The sequence below is a fragment of the Centrocercus urophasianus genome, unplaced genomic scaffold (genome assembly GCF_019232065.1).
Source record: "Centrocercus urophasianus isolate 14NV4802_14NV808 unplaced genomic scaffold, USGS_Curo_1.0 seq_20, whole genome shotgun sequence".
NCBI classification, from domain to species: domain Eukaryota; kingdom Metazoa; phylum Chordata; class Aves; order Galliformes; family Phasianidae; genus Centrocercus; species Centrocercus urophasianus.
The window spans coordinates 6,350,658-6,369,612 of record NW_024884756.1 but is presented as its reverse complement, the minus strand read 5'-3'; the positions used below and the strand labels follow the sequence as shown (position 1 = coordinate 6,369,612).

The 18,955-nt window shown below is 37.3% G+C and overlaps 1 protein-coding gene across 3 annotated transcripts in view; it reads left to right on the top strand.

Moving 5' to 3' along the window:
* The window catches only part of TFPI (tissue factor pathway inhibitor), a 205,651-nt gene that overhangs the window by 147,126 nt on the left and 39,570 nt on the right, over nt 1-18,955 (top strand). For all 3 annotated transcript variants that reach the window (XM_042822639.1, XM_042822640.1, XM_042822642.1), the window contains 2 exons: nt 1,634-1,759; nt 18,699-18,770. The gene's annotated coding sequence lies outside the window, so the exon portion shown is untranslated. The remainder of the gene's footprint in view (nt 1-1,633; nt 1,760-18,698; nt 18,771-18,955) is intronic.

Here is an 18,955-nt window from a genome sequence, read left to right as displayed (position 1 = left end):
ACTGCTGGGTTTCATTGAGCCAGCCAGGAGGTTGCAATGAAATGTTTTTTGAATTCCAGTACTCTGACCCTACTTGTCATAGAATCATAGAATTGTTTGAGCTGGAAGGGTCCCTTAAAGGCCATCTACTCCAACTCACCTGCAGCTTCATCAGGTGCTCAGAGCCCCATCCAGCCTGACCTTCAATGTCTCCAGGGATGGGGCATCCACCACCTCTCTGGGCGACTTGCTCCACATTTATTTTAAAATACTTTTTCCTTATATCCAGTCTAAATCTCTCTTTTTGTCTGAAACCATTTCCCCTTGCTCTATCACAACAGATAGTGATAAATTGTCTGTTCCCTACATGTATGATCTCCACTCACCTGCTTTCTGGCATATCCAGCCATCCTGAAGATCTAACCATTATGAAGAAGCACAGGATCACAGAATTGTAGAGTTTGGAAAGAACTTCTGGGGATCATCCAGTCCAGCCCCTAAGAAAAACAGAAGCCTTTTAGCAGTACTAATAATTTTGAGATCTAGTCTTAACTCTTCTGTTCAGTAAGGTGACCTTTGTAGTCCAGAAACGTGCATCAGTGGTTCCTGTGCAACTTGTGTTACATACATTAGATAACACCAACAAAGTTAATGATACATTCCCCATTCATGTTCGTAATCTCTAATGCTTCACTGAATCCTACGTGTAATATAGAAGTAAGCTAGTTATGCTCACTTGTATGGTTTAAGTAAAATGAGAAGCTTGTGACACAAACTTAAACTATATGCAGTCCTGCTTAAGTGACATTATCCTGGACTGTAAGTTTTTAACAGAAACAATTATGATCTTAATTTTTTTACACAATGTTGAATATTGTGACTTTTCCAAGCATGCTTTGTCCTGGGAAGTTTGTGTATCTGAAAATATTAAGCAATTAAAACAAATTAAGGAAATGAACAGCTGGGATTATAGCTGGGTGAACGGACTGATAAGTGGATCTGTCCACGCTGCATGACACAACCCAACGGTTTGGTCTTACTCCTGTTTTCCTTAATAAACTCTGTGCCTCCCATGGAATTAACTCTATCCTATTAGCGGTGATGTCAACTACTGCGGTGATGGCAGGTTGCAACATAACATGGTTCTGAGAGCACAGCTACCACGTTGGGAAGGATGCCTACTTCTCAGCCATGTGTGTGTCACAATGATTCCTGCTTTCTAGCTGCTGAGGAGTTCAGCACCAGCAGAGAGCTATTAAATAGGTTCACACACTCACCTGAATCCTCCACGTTTGGTTTGGACTTCATCACTTTTCTATTGTGAGAATAAATGTTCAGTTATTTGAAGTGGAAAATATTTTCACTTGCCACCATGGAACCTGAAACCCATCCATGTCATCTTGTTTGTAAATGGGACAAGGGGAAGATATGTAGGGTGATAGGGTGACAGCAAGGAATGGACGAAACACTTGTCTGCACTTTGCCATCTCAATGGGTTTGGAGCTCAGCCTGGGGGAGGAGCAGCCTTGTATCCGCACACGCTTAGCTGCGCTGCCTGGCTTTTACAAAGGAGGTAGAAAAATCAGTAGTATGGCTGCGTGCCTGGAGTTGTCTTAAACTAATTTTCAATATTTTTTTTTTCTTTCCTCTACAGATCATCTCCATAGGAGCAGCCCTGCCCAGCACTCAGCATATGGTGGAGAAGCTCTGTTGTGATACAGGGAATGGAGCAGCTGGCAGGCAGAAGGAAGCTGAGGAAGCGCCTGTGCGTGGCCTTCAGGTGAGAAATGACAAATGCTGGGAATACTGGGGGTAACCTGGAAGTGGTTACAGAAACGTCTTGATTGTGTTGTATCTCATGCAAATGACTTGAGTTCCTGGGTATGAGGGAAGAGGATGCAAATAGGAGCCGGAGCACCACCGAGCACTGTTTGGTTATCATACCTGGAAAATAAGTGCAGTGGGAGAGACAAAGGATGCTGAAGGTCATACAGCTCTGCTCTGAGGCTCTCTAGATGTCAGCCCAGCATGTTGTGAATAAACTACAGTGGCAGCAGCTGTTTGCCGTATATGTAAACTGTCAAATGCTCCAGGAATAAATGCCTTTACTTTCACTGGGTCTGCTTTGAACATGTGAACACCTTTTAGAATTTAATGAGTTAGGAAAAAAAAAATAAAAACATTTACTAATTATAATAAACAGGGTGAATATGGAAACAGTTTTAAATGTTCTGGAAAGAGTTCTTGTTGAATATAAATAAGCTTTGTGTTGGTAAATGCAATGCTATAACATTCTGACCTGGGTCTGGGCTAATGGTAGGCGCAGAATGGATGAAACCTTTAATTATGTCTTTAGGTGCCACTTCAAAAGCAATTTTAGAAGGGAAGGTATTTCCTTATCTAGTTCTGAAGAAAAAAAAAAAAATGTTAGCACTAAACATGTTAAAGAAAACTGTGCATAGATATGGGTGAACGTTGTAATGGAGCAACAGCAGCAGGAGAGGACTTACTTAATTGCAAGACTGGTAGTGAAACCGTCCATTTTTGATAAGTGTTACAAGGCTCAAGAGTCTGTTTTGTAGATCCTGAGATAGGATAGAAGTCCTTTCTCTTCCAGGCTAGCCTGTGAATGTCAGAGCTTTTAAACTTTGTCTTGTATTTTGTACTTACTTAGGATGAAAAGACAGGCTGATGGAAACACAGCTGCAAGGTTCTGCTAAATTATATGATGGAATTTGATAATGATATTTTACAGAATTTGCAGAATTGTAGAGTCCTTAGAGTTGTAAGAGAGCTCTGAAGGCCATCTAGTCCAACTCCCCTGCAACCATTAGGGCACACCACAGCTGTATTTCCAGCGGATTCTTCTGGGCAGAGTTGTTAAAGTGTGAGCATTGCCTAGTGCTGTTACCTTTGTTTTTACCTGCCTCTCCAAGAAAACAGCAGAAACAGTATACATATCTCTACTTTGAGTGTTTAAAAAAAAAAAAAAAAAAAAAAGTTAAATAGTTAAATCATAAGAAGAGATCTGTATCAATTGCTTCTGATCATTCCTGGGTCTCTTTTGGCTGATCTTTTGCTTCTGTCACACTTGATGGAGTTTTCTTCAGCTGCAATGCTGAAGCTTTGCAACTTCAGGTATTGTGGCTTGTTTTTTTCTAAAATGGTTCATGAAGACACTCCTAACTTCAGTCTGAGAGTAGCATATTAAGTAGTGTAAACTCTTCCTACCTTGAAACTGCATGAATATATCCAATGTTTGCATTTGGTAAAATAATTCTGTATTGAACAGTACCATGGTTACTGGAATAGTTAAACTTAGCAAAGAATTCATTTTCAAGTCCTGTGTTCTGAACACTAGACATGATTTTTCTTAAAGCTGCTTTGGTGTTCCCCAACCTAAGTGGTGAGCTTTCAATCCCAAAATCTTTGGCCTTTGTGTGTATCCCTTGATACGTGGTGAATGGTAAGATAGACATGAGCCAGCACTGTGCCTTCACAGCCCAGAAAGCCAACTGTATTCTCAGCTGCATCAAAAAAGCATGGCCAGCAAGTCAAGAAAAGTGATCCTGCCCCTCTACTCTGTACTGATGAGACTTCACCTGGAGTACTGCGTTTAGATGTGGAGTTCTCAGGGCAGGAAAGACGTAAGCCTGTTGGAGCATGTCCGGATGAGGGCAACAGAGATTATCTGACTGATGGTACTCCTCTCCTATGAGGACAGGCTGAGAGAGTTGGGGCTGTTCAGCTTGGAGGAAAGAAGGCTGTGAGGAGACCTGATAGAAGCCTTTCACTATCTAAAAGGGACAGACTCTTCAGCAGAGTCTGTGGTGATAGGACAAGGGGAAATGGTTTCAAACAAAGGAGGTGAGATTGAGCTTGGAAATAAAAAGTTTTTTATAGTGAATGTAGTGAAGCAGTGGAAGAGGTTGCCCAGAGCGGTGCAGCTGTGTTCTTAGAGATACTCAAGGTAAGGCTGGATGGGTCTCTTTGCAACCTGATCTACCTGTAGATGTCCCTGTATGCTGTAGCTGAGTTGGTCTAGATAACTTTTGAAATTCCCTTCAAACTCAAACGATTCTATTGTTCTATGCCATTTATAACATCATAAGCTAATCTTAACTTTGAAAAAATGCTGTGTCATTATATGGCCATACTTTGTTTATAAATATGCAGTGGTTCTGTCATGTTTTGAGTAATATTTGCCATTGTGTGATACTCATTACTAGATCCAGCAGCTGATGACTATATATAGCGTATATTTAAATAGGGTATTGGAATAAGGCAGTGTGACTTATGTGTTGTACTACTGGTCGCTGGCATGTAGGACTTCCTCCTGATAGAGATAAGCAGAAGATAGATGAGACTTGGAGGGTATTTTCAAAAGAAGTAAGGTAAAAAAAAAAAAAACCACTGGCATAGTTACTGTGCTTGAGAGAAAAGGAGGGTAAGTACAACAATTACTGTACTTACATCTCTATTCTATCTATGTAGTTTTAAATAATTAGCATGAGTTATATATATATATATTTATTTCTGACCCCGTTTCTATTGTTCTACAAGATAGTAATTGTTTCACTCATTGCCCTTTTTCAACTGCTTTACGTAACACTGCCATCTAGGCCACCTGCTTTGACCTTCCATCTGTGCCCGAGTTTCTGCCAGGCTTACTACTGCTGATCTGCCACTTGTACTTCAAATTAAACGGACTGTGACAGGCCAAGCTGAAACATCTCCATGGCTTTTTTTTTTCCTCCACAGCAAAATAGGAATTGGGAGGACCCAGATATATATATTTTATTTCTGAACAACAATGAAAAATTCTTTATTAGTATGTATCTTAGGACAAAACAAACAAATATGTAAAGAGGAAAGTAATGGTTAAAAGAAATGGACTTGTATGATAAATAAGTTTTAAGAGAGATCTGTAGTCTAGAGGAGCAAAAATTAACAAAGAATAGTCTTTGAATCCAATCATCTACCAAGGCATTGTATTTTAATATGGTTAACATGACTGCATTCAGGACCTTCCAGATAGGCATGCCAGGTATTTTTGTTTCTGAAATTGCATGTGTGGTTTGAGGCTATGTTTCCTTCACATTTTAAGCCAATCTGACTCACTTTGTCCTGCACTTCCTTTTGCTAAATGCTCCTGTGCTGTAGGCATGTGTGGGGTGGCTGTCTATTTATCCCCACTGCTTTGTATTGTCTGAGGGAGCTGAAAAGGCAGTCAGTAAATTTACAAAGCACATCAGTTCTAATTCAAGATGAGGAGTAAGAAAAACTCAGCTGGGGATTCAAGAAATGCAACAAGCAAATGCAACAGTGCAGTGTAGGGACCCTGTATGCACCCTGTATAGTTTTGTTCAGAGAAATTACAGATATATATGTGCTGTAGTTATACCTAATTGATAACATAAGTAACTATTTGTGCAAACATCTGGTAAGTTTCCCTAAGGTATAGTTAGAAAGCAGTCATTTGATGTTTTTCAGCTAGTAGTTCTATCAACAAATTATAGGCAGAGCTCGGTGGATCAGTTATTTATCATTGACAAGATTAGCAAACTAAAGAGTCAGTTAGGCATTTAATGTTTTCAGTTTTGGACTCAGTGAAGTGTTAACCTTGGCTTTTGCTCTGCTGTGGGAGGACGTTTCCACTTGTTTTAAACTGCAATTAGATGTAAAACAAGATTTTTTTTTTTTCAGTGCCTTTCAAAACTTTTTACAGTGGTTGCTGAGGATTTGCAAGGATGAAAAGTGTATATTTAACTGAAGTTAAATGTAGAGCTAAGGTACACTGTGAAATAAGATAACCGAAGGAGAAGCTGCTCTTCTGTGTTGGAGCTGATGTAGCAGCTCATTCTCACTTAAATATGGAGAGTCCATTCTGTCCTTCTCCTTTCTTCCCTCATGCAGTCAGCTGGATAAGTGTTCACCTCCCTTTTCCTTGAACAAACTTGTGAATCCCTTTGCTGAGCATTGGAGTGTGAAGGCCAAAGAGTTCAGCTGAGTTGATGCAAAAGAAAGGGTGTGATGGCTGGGAAGTGATGAGGGGGGGGAGGCAGGGAGAGAGCAGGTTCATCTGGAAATAAAGTGGACTGTAAGATATATTTTAGCTGTAAATTGCAATATCTCCTGGAAAAAAAAATGCATTAAGGCATCAGAAAGATGAAAGGATAGATTGTTTCACAAAAGAAGATAAACCATGATCCGAGTGCAATAACGAGGCAGGCGTTCAAGGACAGTGCCTCGACCAAAAAGTGAACAGACCTACAGTATGAGTGAGGCAAGCATGGCAGGTCTGGGGATGGCAACCATAGTCAGGTGAGAGTCCAGATCATTGCACACGTCTGTATAATGAGACAGGTCTGAGATCAGGCTGGGAAATCGAATGAGCTAGATAGGTTTGATTAGTTATAGAGGGGGTAACCAGGGTTAGACACAGTTACACACAGGGATCACTAGGCAAACTCCATAATGGTGTGGTGGAGTTTAGGTCAAGAAAAATCAGTGTATGGACCAGGGTGTGGAGCAGTGACTGGAAACAGGCATGGTCACTGCACTGCTGCAGTGTTGGTTTCCCAATAGTAGTATGTGATTGGGTCTGAGAAGTTTTGAAGTCCTGTGTCTACAGAACTCTGATCTTGACTTTGTTTTTAGATAATACAAAGTAGGCAGGACTTAAAGTCTAGATTCTGACCAATACGTAGCATACAGTAGGAATGATAATTTACCTCAATACTTTCTGGTGCAAAACAGCTTTAAGGTACATTGAAAAAGAAGGTAGTAAATGAAATATTGTATTTGAGCTGTCTTGCAGTGAGAATTTGACAAATGAGAACACTAGTTCTTCTATAATTGGAAAAAAACTGGGAGATTAGATACATTTCCACTTCAGTGCCTGTGGCTCATATCTGGTTGTAGTTACTTTCTTGTTTCTCCTCAGCTGCTCAGATGAATAGCTATATATAGTCCAGGTGTTTTCTTTTCCCACCCCAAAATATATAGAGAAGTGCAAAAAAAGGGGCACCCTGTTGAAAATAAGTAGGGTACAAAGAATGGACTCAACAATAATTAGTGGTTGTTTTATATCAAGTGTGATATGTGAAGTAGGAATCAGAAAAAGGGTAATTTATAAGCAGCTAATTAAGACAGTAATGAAGTTTACTCTAAATCTCCCAAGATGCAGTTTTGAACCCTTGGAAGGTATATAGCTATTACAGATTATCAAGTGTTCTGAGGTTTGGTGTTTTTTCCCTGCTTCTGTAGTTTGTTTAACCAAATTGCTGCTGTTGTTGTGTTTTTCTTAATGTTTGTTAGTTTTGAGATACTTATTAAAGCAGGGCCAGTTTTTGCATTTGGCCTCTTAGGGCATTTGGAACAGGTAGCTGTCAGCTCAGAGCTGGTTTATTTGTTAAAGTGATAAAAGGCGGTATTGAACCTCGTTTTCAACCTATGTATATTAACATTGATTTTCATTAATTTCCATTCATAACAGAAGAGCCAAACTGATTTATATTGGTCTCATTTTTATACAGCTGGCTTTTACAGATGGCCAAACTTGCCATTCTATTTATACTGGTTTTTAAAAAATAATACTTAAGTAAATTAGCAAGGGAGAAATGGTGGCATATTGAAAAATATTATGATTGTAATTCAAGTTGATGCAAGTAAAGCTGTACAAACCGAAGTAAATATTTCCAAACACTTAAGGAGAGTTCACCACACATTTTCAAACTGGCTACATTCTATTACTATCAAAAAAAATACAAGTACAGAGATCTATACCTGTGGTATGACTGTACCAAATTCCCAAATATAATTTTACGCTGCTTCTTTTAGAAAAAATGTAATGCTGTTAATAAAAGTTACTTATTTTCTTCCTTTAACTATTTTCTTAAGTTTCATAATGTCATATGGCTGAATACAGCTTGGAAATTAGTTGTCAAGTGTTAGTATTACAGGAAATAGCTCAAACTATGACATTTACAATGAAGTATACTCATAATTGGGATCATTTCATAATGTTTTCTATAAATAATTGCTAGTGTGGAATTACTGTATGTTGATTCTGAATCAGAAACTAAGGACTCATCTGTTGTTGATTATTATGTTACCACATGTTAATAATGCCTGGCAAAGATTTTGTTCCTTGCATTATATTTATGGAGAAGTAAGTTAGTACTGTTTTATTTCAGTGAACTGGACTGATGGCCCAGACAGCTATTAGTAATAGCTACATTGTCATAGTTTATACTCAGAGGTAAAATTTATGTTGGTCAGGATGAAATGTACAACCTGAAAGGGATGTCCTTGGAGAAATATACATGAGTTCAGTTTGCTTTGTACTTGTAGTGGACTGTTCAGTAGATGAGGAACAGGTTGTGAGATCATACCCAGAGAATGCTGGGCAGTGCCTCAATGTCTGGATGGAGATCTGGAGCGGCAAGTGATGTCCCTCAGGGTCAGTGCTGGCACCAGTGCTCTTTAACATCTTTGTTGATGTTAAAGAGAGATTGAGTGCATTCTAAGCGAGTTTGCAGATGACACCAAGCTGTGTGATGCAGTCAGCACACCCAAGGGATAGAATTACATTCTATCCTAGGCCTCCATAGGCTCAATCACTGGGCCCAGATGAACTTCTTGAGGTTTGATAAATCCAAGAGCAGCCCTGCCTAAAGAGACGTGGGGATACTGGTGGATGGCATGATGGACATTGGCCAGCACTGTGCCTTCGCAGTCCAGAAAGCCAAATGTGTCCTGGGCTGCATTGAAAGAAATGTGGCCAGCAGGTTGAAGGAAGTGATCCTTCCCTCTACTCTGTGCCAGTGAGATGTCACCCAGAGAACTGCATTCAGGTGTGGAGTCCTGAGTACTCCGTCCTCAGGAGATATGTAGCTTGTTGAAGCATGTCCAGCTGAAGGCCATTAATATAATTCAAGGGACTATCTGAAGGGGGACTACAGGAATGAAAAGGAACAGCCTGTGGGGTCTGTTGAACATGGGGAAGCGAGTCACAGGATCATAGAATCCTCGCAGTTGAAAGGGACCTTCAAAGTTCATGTAGTTCAGCTCCCATGCAATGAACAGGAACATCTACAACTACATTGGGCTGCTCAGAGCCTGGTGTAGCTGGGGCATGAAAGTCTCCAGGGACAGGGCATCCCCCATATCTCTGAGCAACCTATTCCCGTGCCTCACCACTCTCACTTCAGGACTTTTTCCTTATTTATTGGAAGTTGGACTGCATGAGCTTTACAGGTCACTTCAAACTCAAAAGGTTCTATGGTTCTATGATTGTGTCGTATTTATGACAGCTAGATTTTCAGTTTATATTTTTGTTATTGAGCTCTTGAAACAATTCAAAAATAACCTGTTATTTTGCACTACAAGTCTTGGAAATGGAGCTGTAAAGCATGGCATTGCAACAAGTACCTGAGGAAAGCACCAAGAACAAACTTGAATTTGATTGCTGATTCAGCTGTATGTCACTAAAGCAGATTTGCTTAACTGTGTTGCTTTGTTACAAAATTACGTCCTCTTTTCTTAAAGTAACCATTGTATTTCAGCACCACCTATTGGTGTGTAAAGGAAATGTATTCAAATCTGCGATGACAATCAGCAAATAGATCTCATAGTTATGTAAAATACGACTTAATTGTAACTAACCTATTGCTACTGCTTCCAATGGGTATTTTCTGCTTACATTCTTAAGTGATGTAAATTCTTACTGCGCTCTGTTTTATTTAAGAAATATGTTGTATGATTTGAATGAACATAGAAAGTGGCTGAAACCTTTCATGAGAGTCAGTTTACAAAAATCACTTGCTTTTAGTCAAGCACTTTCTCTCTCCATGTAACTAAAAGGCTGGGAAATGAAGATGGTCTGTTCCACAGTGGAAACGGCCTCTTTTTCTGCAAGCAAATATTCTGTAGTTTTGGGAGTGTGATTTTAAACAGTAAAAACAAAAAATCTGTTTGCCCTTAAACTTGTGCATAGGTTGCTGAGAGTGCAAAGTACCTAGTACCATTTTTATCCAGTCTCCCGTGTTTGTATTGGGATGGTCTGATGTCGATATTTGGCAAGAGCAGTGCAATTATCACAGTTTTAAATGAGTAACATATGAGAATTGAGGTTACCAAGGTCTCCTAGAGAAATATACTTATTTCGCTCTCTCTATACAGAGCTATATATGTATATGCATATATATGTGTGTGTGTATACATAAACACATGTATATATGAAGTGGAGAACTATGCCTTGTGGTTTAAGGATAAAATGCAACAAAAGTGAGTTGCAATTTTGAGCTTTCTGGCTTGGATTTCTGAATGGGAAATTGTTATTGACTATTTCTGGAAAAGAGAGTATAACCACTTTGTCATCCCTTTACCGTCCCTTTCTGTAATCTCATTGTCTGTTTGACAACACACAAAGAATCAAACAATTGAGAATTTTTTTCTGGATTTATATTTTTAGTTTTTTTAAAAAAAAAAGTCACCTTTGTTTTGGTACAAAAAATGAAATACTTAAAAACAATCCTAAAAAACCTACTCTCAGCAAGTATATTATACTTCTTACCAAAGTGCTTTGAAATGAAGCTCAGTATCTTATCCTTAAAAATGTAATGCGTGCTTATATTTTATGTTGTGCTTAAACTGAAATAGTAATTATTAAAAAAACAAAAAAAAAAACAAAAAAAAAACACATTTGAACTGGACCAATACTATTGGAAATTTTAGTACATGCAATACAGGTGTTTAAGATAGAAGGAGAATGTTTACAGCATGCTCAAAACTAGAAAGTCCTACAGTTTTCATACAAGCTTTTCTTTCTGAATTATCCTAGTTGTGAGCCTACTGATGTAGTCAGGCCAAACTGAAGAGATCTGTTAGAACAAACTGAAATTGGAATCTTCCTCAAGTGTGACTTGTGTTGTCTCCTCTTTAAGACCTATAATGCATGCTTGAAAATCTCCCAGGTTGTCCATTCTGCTTTTTCGAAGTGTCCCAAATGCAGCGTGGATGTGGCTGTAGGCTGTTAGATGATACTTGCTAGCAGTTCTTGTTATTTGATGCTACTTTCCAAAGATTTAAATTCTTCATTGATATTTACTTAAGATTAACTTCCCTGAGTCGAAGTTCTTAATTAGAACCTGCTTAAAATTTTAATTTTGATCTGTATTTAGATCCTGTTAGAGAACCTACAGTAAAATCTATTGAATTTTCCCTCTACTCATCATGTCTGTCAAATGCAGGACATAGCAGGGACTGGATGAAGGGGCAGAAAAACAGTGGGAATGTTTCATTTCTTTTTTATGTAATCATGTGTCCTCTGCAAAGTGATCACTTCTAATTGATATATGTATTCCGACTTTTCAGAGGCTGTGCTTTTGGCATTTTTAGTTAATGTTCAAGTATAGGATTGGAGGATTTGAAACAGCAGCTTGCCACAACCCTTTGCACAAGACATGAGCTGCAGCTGATGAAGCTTAATGCTCTGAATCTTTAGAAAGCACAGGTAGGTGGACTTGAATTGACTTTGGTTCATGCTGTGCACTTTGTACTTTGCAATACTCCTTCACGCATTAACTAGCCAAGCTTCTTTTTCTTACTGGCATGATAGGTTATTTGCTTGCTGCAAGAGTATGTTTTTGATCCAATATCCATATGAAAATTGAAATTAAATTTGTACTATCTCAATTCCAAAACACACAAGACTACAGCTGTGGTACCAATTGATTGAACCAATAATTAAAGATTACTTGCTTTGTAATCTTGCAACATATTGTGCTATTTCCTGCCTAGCAGCTATCTTGATAAATCTTACTAAACATAATCAGCAATAATGTTGGTAGTTTCTCTCAAGTATGTTATACCTGCAGGAAAACAAAAGAGGATTTCTTTTTTTTTTTCTCCTGTAGGAAAATACTTAGTTACTAAGTTAAATTTGAAAATGAGCTCAATCAAAGGAAATAAGATCTCCTCTATATCGTGGATTTGTTGTTTGTTTTTAAGTTTGCTACTGAGAAGGATTTTTACCTTATGGAAATCATTTTATATTCAGAAAAAAAACATAAAACTTTCAGAAACTGTTTATACGTTCCCCCTTTTCACCCACAAAAATTGTACGTTACAAGCTGTGTGTCTGAAAGAGCGAGCCAGCTAAACAGAGACTAGGATTCAAACCAGTAAATAATTTCATTCAAATGAAACAGGGACACTATTTCCTAAAGGAATCCAGAGACACAGTCTTAGGAAAAAAAAGAGTTTGTGTGAGAGGATGGATGAGAACAAAGAAAGAAGAATTCCAGGTGATGTCTGTTGGTTGTGGGTTGTAAACCTGGTGTGAGCTAGTTATTTTCCATCATGGATACCATTCAGCATGCAAACAGGAAAAAAAAAAAAAATGTTGTTTCACTAGTATATTTTAATTTGGGTATTTGGTAGGAGGATAACATTTCGTATTGTTTATTTAAGTTGGAAACAATGAAAATGACATCACAGGTTACATGGTTTTGCCAAGTACTGAGCAATGAGTATGAGCCCATTTATACAGGTAAGTAAATGTAGCAATCCCCATCTCTAACTCTGAAGAAATCAACCTTCTGCAGACTTCAGCACATTTCTTTATCCAAAAAATAAGCAGAGAGATTCTGTCCTGCTTTTTTATTAAGCAGATATAAAAACCTGAGTGAAATTTGGCAGCATCAGTTGGTCTTGCTCTTTTCTTGCACTGGGTAGAGATGAAACACAGGAATAAATGAAATGAGAATACTCTTGCACTGGAGTGAATTAATGGAGTGCTCCAGTTAATGCAAGGTTTTTCAGTGAATTGACCATTTGAACACTTCTCATAAGTAACAGCAATGTTAATTTTTCAGTGTTACGTTTTCAGTAAAATTTTGGATTGGTCTGTTCTGTCCCAGTGAGATCCACACTGAATGACCATTGCACCCACACAAAAGATCATTAGTGTCAGAGTTCTTCAGGAAGAGATAGGATAAGTTCCAAAAAGCAAAAGAGATCAGTTACTGAGGAGTTTGATTATCTTGTAATTACCTTCATGCATCAGGTTAAATTGTTTTGAATGAACAGCCGGTTATCCTTATTTATGTTTCAGATACTGCAAGCGTTACTAATTTTTAGTAGTGTTGATTGCTTTTGCATAAAAAGTTAGTTTTCCTCTCCATTTATGGGTTATAATACCATGTTTTATTGATTTTTTTTTTTTTTTTTTTTTTTTTTTTTTTTTTGGAACATATGTTGTGTGTTTTGGAGATGCTTAGTATGTAATTGAGGTTCCAAAATCTGACACTTCTCATATTTATTTTGTTGCTGAAAGAGCATTGCTAAGAAATCTGAAGAATACCCTGAAACCCCTAAGAAATGATAGGAATAAATTAGTATCAGCCAGTCTCATCAGCAGTGATTGTCCAGGATTGCTTTGTGAAACAGAAAGCAAAATAAATACAGTACTTGGAGGAAAGAAGGTGATGATGAGTTTTTCTAACCAGATAGTACTATGAAAATAAGATGAAAAGATTCAGAATGATTTTAGTCTGTAATAATGTGAAATTTTGGTAAAATTGCTGAAAGGATAGCACGAACAGTGTTAATTGCCTTGAGTAGTTCACTTACAGTTGCTCAAGTAGGATTTGAGGGCAATCAGTAAGATCAGGCAATCAGTAAGGTTAAACAAGGGAAGATTTCTATGGAGATCAGAAAGATATGTTAATTCCATTTAGATGGGAGCAACAAAGAGCATTACAAAAGCATACTGAGTGAGAGTGATTTAGAGGAGGTCACTACAAGATTTTCATTTACTGTTTACTGTCGGGGAAGAATAGAAACACAACCTCAGAGATTAAAAAAAGAAAGGCAAACAAATCTGATTTGAAAGCAAAACAAAGTGACTAAGCACAATATTTTATATACTTTTTTATTTTTAATGTCTCAGAAAAGACTAGTCTGCTGCCTACAATGCACAGTGTGTGTCACATGAAGGTCTTGCATGCAGCAACAGACTGAAGTACTGTTGAAAACCACTGATTTTTGTAACCTTGGTTTACATGTGTATCAGAAAAGGGAGACCTTTAACTCAGCTGACTACAAGCTGACTAGAAGCCATAAGAGCAAGAGCTTTAGGAGTGTTCTGTATGCTGTCTTGTGTAGCATGGGAAACACGCAGCATGTAAGGGCTGTGTTACAAGCACAAGAGTGTATGCAAATTTGGGATGCTTGCCAAACTTGAGCTAAAATGTAGGAAACAGATGCTGCGAGTCCTCAGGTTGCTTAAGGGAGCCCTATTTTCTGTGTCACTGTTCTGCATTCACTTGAATCCAGTTTTGTTCATGATGGTGGTTGTCCATGCCAGATGCCTGCTTGAAGGAGGCAGAGCTTTCCTTTTCTGCAGTATCTATGGCAACTGCTGTTCTTACCTGGTCTTAGAAGGTGTCTCTTGTATTTATCTTTTCTTATCCTAACCTTAGTCCACAGCAGACAGGATTTTTAAGATAATCGTTATTTTGTTGTTTTACAAAGTGATTATTAATTCCTTAGAGAGAAGTATACTGGCCCTGAGCTTCAGTTTCCTTAAGAATTCTAGTCTTTTTTACCTATTCATGCATTTCTTTTCTCACATGTAAGGTATTCTGTATCAGTTACTTATAACCCAAGCCAGTCTTTTTTTCAGAACATGGTTTAGGAAATATTGGCTTTGGCCATTGCCGTAGTTTAGACCTGCATTTCTTCATTTGTTGTCCATCCATAACAGTAAATTCAGGTAGAGAGGCCTGCATGAATTTCCTTAGCCTCTCCACAGCTCCCTGGTAACTTCTCAGCTCATCTATCATCCAAAGCTGTAGAAATAAAAGTTAAAAATAAAAGAAAAATTAAAATAAATTGAAGATGTTTCACATAGTTTCAGTAATTATCAGCAGATAACATTAAAGCAAGATAAAGCTTTAATATTCAACTCTTGCTATACCTTCGTATACCAAGCATAGCATGTACCAATGAGCAAACAATAATCTACTGCTACACTAGACAAATGGATTCCTGGACAAATGAAGTACCTATCAGTAAGGTGAAGGAACATTCTCTCTAATTTGGGATAAGTTAGCATTTCCTGGAATTTAAATATGAGCTCTTAAGAAGCGTTAAAAGAAAGAATTTTCCATTCTATGCAAGAAACAGCACTTTACAGACCCTTGCTTAATTAGTGAGCTGTTTACTATTTAATCATTACTTATTTATTTACCTATTTATTTTTGCAGAACTTGAGATTTGTTTCTTCCTGCTGTGACAGTTGAAAGTCCAGACCCCTCAGGTTCCATCTGTTGTTACATTTTCTGAGAAAGAGAATAAATGTACAAAACAGCATGCAGATTGGTTAGTAGAGCATTTGTCTGGGACCATTTTCTTTTCAGTTAAAGCCCTTATTGCTAATATACCAGTGTTTCTCACATCTGTCTTCAGTTTTTGGTTTTCTGCATTACTTTTATTAGTATATTCTCAATAAAATGTTAAGCTTTAATAAGATGGTGTTTTTTGATCAAAGGCTGTTTCATGATAGATTATCTCTGTTTGTAAAGCAAATCTACATTTTAATAATGTTTTCTTTTCCAAATTCACATCTGTTGATGACTTTGGTGCTTGTTAATCTGCATATGGGCGCAATTTAAGAGTCTTGCAGGGAGAGAAGTTAAGGTTAGGGAGAAATTAAGTTTTTTCCATGGACAACATGAATAACATTATGATACAGAGCAGTTGTACAAAGCTTTTAAATTTCTTTGACGTTTCTTCTAATGTTCTTTTTTTAAGAGCTTTATTTCCTTTTTGTGTTAAGCTGTTTAACTGTATGTGCATTGAGATAAAGTGTAGTGTTTGAAATCAGGATGTTTACGAAATACAGTGTTGGTATCTTCAAATACAACAGTCTTATAACTTAAGATGCATTCTGAGAAATCTATAATTGCTCTGACATTTTAGTTGTTTTATTCTGTCTTTCTTGTGTTTCTATGGAATCTGCATCCAATTGAAAACTTGGAAATACATGAATATATTTTTTCTTTTCACTTTTGGTAGTTGTTTAGTTTCTCTTCAGTATTTTACTACAATCCAGATAAAATGTATGTAAAAAAATTATAGTCTTTTTTATTGTGTGGCCTATCAGCTACATCTTGTCCATTAATAATGGGAAAATTCACTTTGTCACAGAACTAGTTAAACTACCATTCGTTGGATATGATTTAGGGCTAGAGTGAATTGAATTTGAGGCCATACTGCTACTTGAGCAGTTGACTTCTGAGGGCTTTTTACTTCATTATGCATATAAAAATGCGGAAGGAAGTCCTAGGTGTGTGTGTGCATATATATATATTTTTTGTAACGTATTTTTGTCTGTCTTCAGCATAGTTTTGTTAGGAGAGCTTGAAAAATGGATAGATTTCTGGGCAGTACTAGTAGTTCCACTCACAGTACTCCTGTGAGCTTGTGTTGTTAGCCATTACTGGCTGTGGAGTGAGTAGACAAGAAAAGATGAGACACAAAAAGAATCTCATTCTAATAACAGTTCAGTTGTGGAGGATTTAGTTAATTATAGTAGGCTGGGAAGAAGTTTATTTTAGCTGAATTAATTACACAGCTACCTTTTTGGGAAGCAAGGATAGTACGTTCTTTTTAGAAGTAAGATCCGTGTGCTGAGGATGTACTGGTGAGAGCAGGTTGTTCATTCTTTGTGATTTTACATCTGTAACTCAAGATTAGAGTCCAGTTAGAGATGATCAAAATGGTTTATTTGTTGGCTAACATCTATTAGTCAATGAAGCAACCCTTCAGATTTTTCCTTAGAGAACTGAAGAGAAAATGAAATTTGTAATGCATAGTTTGATTGCAGCATAGAGGAAATATGCTCTTGAGAATTTAAATATGGCAGGTTTTTTGAGTAAACAAAACGGAAGAATTCATAAAGCCTTTTAACAGTGGGAGGGCATTGTAGATACTTTTAGCTTCAAGCGTGGATCTGGAATGTAATCTGTGAAAGCTATACTTCAATTGGATTTGAGAACTCAGTCTGTTTTCCCATGTTAGTGGGGAAAAGTTATACATGGTGCAAAAAAAGTTATTTCATGGTGCAAAGCCAATTTTTCAATTTTATCACCCAGGAATCAATGAGATTGCAGACTGGGCAGATTCCTCTATATAAAGCCATCTCCTGATGATTTACAGGCTTAAGTTTTGCTCGCTTTCTTGCCCATCCACAGGGATTTTCACCATGCTTCTGTAATGTTTTATCACCTCTCTTTTGATTATTTTGTTATACCAGTATAGTGAAGGCAGACAATATAGTATTATTACCCACTTGTGTAAATTATCTGCTGGAGAGCAAATTAAGTGACCTCATCAATAATGCAATGTTTTAGTGAATGTAATGGCAGTGGAAATGTGAGATTATCACACTGTTGATATGATCCATTTAAAAAATTAAAATAATAATCATAATTTCAAAAAAAATTAAAAATTAAGAAGGGGAAAAAAAAAAACACCAGAGGAGAAGAAATAAAACTCCAGGGAGGATTTTTTCCAGTACTGCAACATTTTTCAAGAAGGCAGTCCTTGTTTGCATTTTCTGTCTTTATACTGTGTGATACTTCACTGTCTACATCTCGTTGCTCTGAATAACATTTAGGCTTCTACAGCTTTTGAAAATTTGAGTAGCAAATTGGTTCGGTGTTCTGTGTCTTTAACTTCTTCTGCTGATGCTGGCAAATTGTTAATGTAGAAAAAGATGTTTTGAACCTAAAAAATCAAAATATGGTACAGCTGAAAATACAAGTTAACAGAGATTCATTGTGAGAGTGTTGCCATTACTTGTCTTGCTTTTTTCTTCATATTGGAAATCTGGAAGAATAAACCTAGAGCAAAGTTCCATGCATTTTGCCCAGTACTGTGCAATACTAAGAAGAAAGATGTGCCAGTCTGCTTTAATTTCAAGCTTCCTATGCTCTCAATGTGACATGTACAGATAGGTTTTGGGGATGACTTCCTTTAAGGCTGTAAGTGATAGGAGCCATGCAAAACATATTCTCAGCTCAGTTATGAGCATCTCAGTTGTAGCTTCTAGTATCAGAGGTTCCTTTTTTGACTTTTAGTTAAATCATCTGAATAACTTCTCCTTGCCTTCTGACACATGTCATGATGCCATTGCTGAGTTAGGAGAGGTATTTGAAGGGAGTCTTCCTGCCATCTCTACACTACAGATGAAGTGGTTGTTTTTTTTTTTTTTCCATTTTAAAAAGACAGTTTAGGAAGTATGTGATGTTACTTGTCAAACCCATGGTAGTACTGAAATCAAATGCTCACAACTCTAAGGCGTACTCTGTAACATTTTATTTATAATTTCTCTTTAAATCATGTGTTGAAATTTACGTTGTATGGCAATTGCATACCTGACTATTCATTGTTTGTATTTTAGAAGGTTTGTGTTAGTGTGTCATTTTTTTTTAAGTACTTCTGACTTCTGGAAACAGCAGTTTCCATTCTTGACCATGTTTTGTTGTTGTTAGGAGTTAGCATTATTAGTTAGATTCCAATGTAATTTGGGCAAATTACCTAAAATGATTGATGATCTATGCACAAAGAAGGCTAATTAAAGGGGGAAAAATGGGGATGGAAAAGGAAAAAGGCTCGATTTAACTGATAGTTTATTGCTTTTGCAGCTATCAAGGGTTTTAAACGTAATTCAAGCCCATCACTTTGCTCTGGAGTTAATTTCAAGATCCAGTGACACAGTAAGTAAATTTTGACATTACCAGCATGGATTGCATTTTAATAAGAAAATTACATTGCAGGCACACAATCTGAAATGTAGATTAAACTCTGCAAGCTGGCACTTTGCAACTAAGATCTATGAAATAATGACAAAAGACAGATTGTGCAAAAAATACATTCTGTTGATGTGGGCTGGAAGAAACTC